We start from the raw sequence: 2679 nt of genomic DNA, 5'->3' as shown, positions 1-2679 counted from the left end.
CTTTCTCCTTTCAACTGTATCAATTTTTTTTTTTTCAATTTTTGAAGTATTATTTTTTTTAAGTTCTTTTCACATAGCTCACATTTAGGAATGTGTTTCCTTAAAGAATTGCCCCTTTGATAATAAAATAATGTTAAAATTTTGCAGTATCATTTCTTGTTATGAATTACTTTGTTTAATAACTATTGTATCATCTTTTCTATCATTATGTGTATTTTTATCATCTTGGTATTTTGTTCAATTTATACTTGTAAAGTGTTAAAAACTTCTTAAAAAGTTGTATCTTTAGTTATTAGATTTTGTTTTATGTTTAATTACACAGTATCTTTTAATTTAAATGTCTCACTTTATATTTAATGTGTTCCTTAATATTTGGAAATATTAATAATAAACTTTGTTAGTTGTTTTGTATCTATTTCACCTATTTTCTTGTTTATCATTTTTCTGTTTTAGGCTCTGTGGGTAGGTATTTAATTTTACTTTACCCCTAATATTGATTCATTTTCATTTCCCCTTTCTCATGTGTTAATTGTTATACTAGCACCACCAACATTCACCTTTATCTCCATGTCCTAACGTGGTTTTTCACTACTACATTCTCAATTATCCCTTGTAATCCTCTACCTGATTTTCTTATGTTGTGCTCATACACATGTAAAGCACACAATATCTACGGCTAATTTTTTTTCTTTAGAAAATTACCCATTCTGTAGATCAATTAAAAGTAATACAGATTAAATGTGTTTTTACTTTAATTTATTCTGATTTTGGTTCTCATCTTTTAATGTGTACGTCCAAATTTCTGATTGACGTCATATTCTTTCTGCCTGAAAATTTTCTACAAAACTTATGCACTGCACATTTGGTAGGAATGAATTAGTCAAATTTTCTTTTCCTTTTTTTTTCCTTATTTTTGAAGGATATTTTTACTGTGTCCAGGATTCTGTATTGATAGAATTTTTAGATATACTTTCAAGTTTCAAATATATAACTCTATTACCTTCTAGATCCATATTCTGAATGGACAAATTCTGATAAAAAACTGAATGTAAATCTTTTCCTTGTCCTATATATTTTTTACATTAGGCTTCTGTTGCCTTTTAAAATATTCCTTTGGTTTTAAAATTTTTTGATATGACATTTTTAAAAAGTTTTACGTGTGTGAATGTTTGTATCAGTTGCCATTTCCTAAACTTTGTAATTTCCATCATTTTTTTGGAAAAAAATGAAAAAAATTTTTTTGAAAAAATTCTAACATCTTTCTTGCTTTTCTTCTGTCTCTCTTCTCTGATTAAAATTAGATGTGCATTTTGTCATTTGATATCTATCCTTGAAATCCAACCAACCACCTACTTTATAACCTATTTTGTTTTATGTTTAATTACACAGTATCTTTTAATTTAAATGTCTCACTTTATATTTTCAAGTTCTGTTAGAACTTGTTTCAATGTTTTCTATTTATTTGTCAAAATACATTTTTAGAGTTTTTCTTTTATATGTATATATATGTATATATATTTATTTTTTATTGAGAAATAAATATGAATGAGACAGTTTCACAGCTGATTAATAGGACAGTTTTGATAGTCAATACACTGTACATTGTTATCTTCTTAGTGGTTATCCACAGTACAAGAAGCAGACAGGATATTCTGTCCAAACACTGTTAGTATACCTCTTTCTTCTCATTGAGTTAAGTGAAAGAAGCTGTAAATTTATCCTAACTATTTTGTATATATATATACAAAATGATCTGCCCTTTGCATCTTTTTTAATTTTAATTTTAATTTTTTCTGTCCTGTCAGAGGTGAATATTATATTGGCATCTAACTACTGTAAGTGTTTGAATTCAACTAAACAATCTAACACTGTTTAGCAGCCTATATTAGTGAGTTATCCTCAGACGTTATTGACTTGAGCCTTTTACAGCTCATCGTATTAATATAGATTTACTTTATATACCTCGTTTTTATACTTTTCTGCTGGATGGTTAAGACCAAGATATAGCAAGACCTATATACCAAGAAATGTAACTTTTGTATCTGATAAAGTCAGCCTAGTACTCTCAGGATTTATCCTGTAGCCCTGTACCGCCTTTTTTACATCCTTTTTTCAGTGTCTGACATGAGGATGAGTCACAGCCATTGCTTGACCAATTTGCTCTCTGTGAAAGCTTGAGAAAATGTTTTTTCTCTCCATGTGTCTCTCCTCACACTCAGTTTAGACCATCAAACACATTTCTCTGTGGCTTCGTAATCTTCTTGATCAGAAAATTTGGAGCACAACTGAGTTACCTGTTGTTACAGTACAGGTTCTCCTATGTCCTGAGTGTTCAGTGACCTTGAAAGGCTAGGGCCAAAATGTTGGCTAACCATGCAGCCCTTAATTTTCTCCAATATTGATCTGCTAACTTAGGTTGTTAACCCTCCAGAAGAGAAACTAATTATTAACCTGCAATATATGCAGTTAGTTTTACCCTAACTGTCGAAATATCAAACATTTTGGCATATCCTGGAACAGGTATTTTCCATCAGATACTGATATGTTGAACTTTAAGTCCTTACAGAATATGAAGCAGGGGCTGGTGAGATGGCTCAGGGGCTGGCAAGATAGCTCAGTGGAATATGTGCTTCCCTGGGAAGCTCAAGGGCCTGAGTTCTAATCCCCAGTTCCGCAAAA

This window comes from Octodon degus, unplaced genomic scaffold, assembly GCF_000260255.1.
Source record: "Octodon degus isolate 3935 unplaced genomic scaffold, OctDeg1.0 scaffold00149, whole genome shotgun sequence".
In the NCBI taxonomy this organism is placed as follows: Eukaryota; Metazoa; Chordata; class Mammalia; order Rodentia; family Octodontidae; genus Octodon; species Octodon degus.
Note: the sequence above shows the minus strand (reverse complement) of the source record.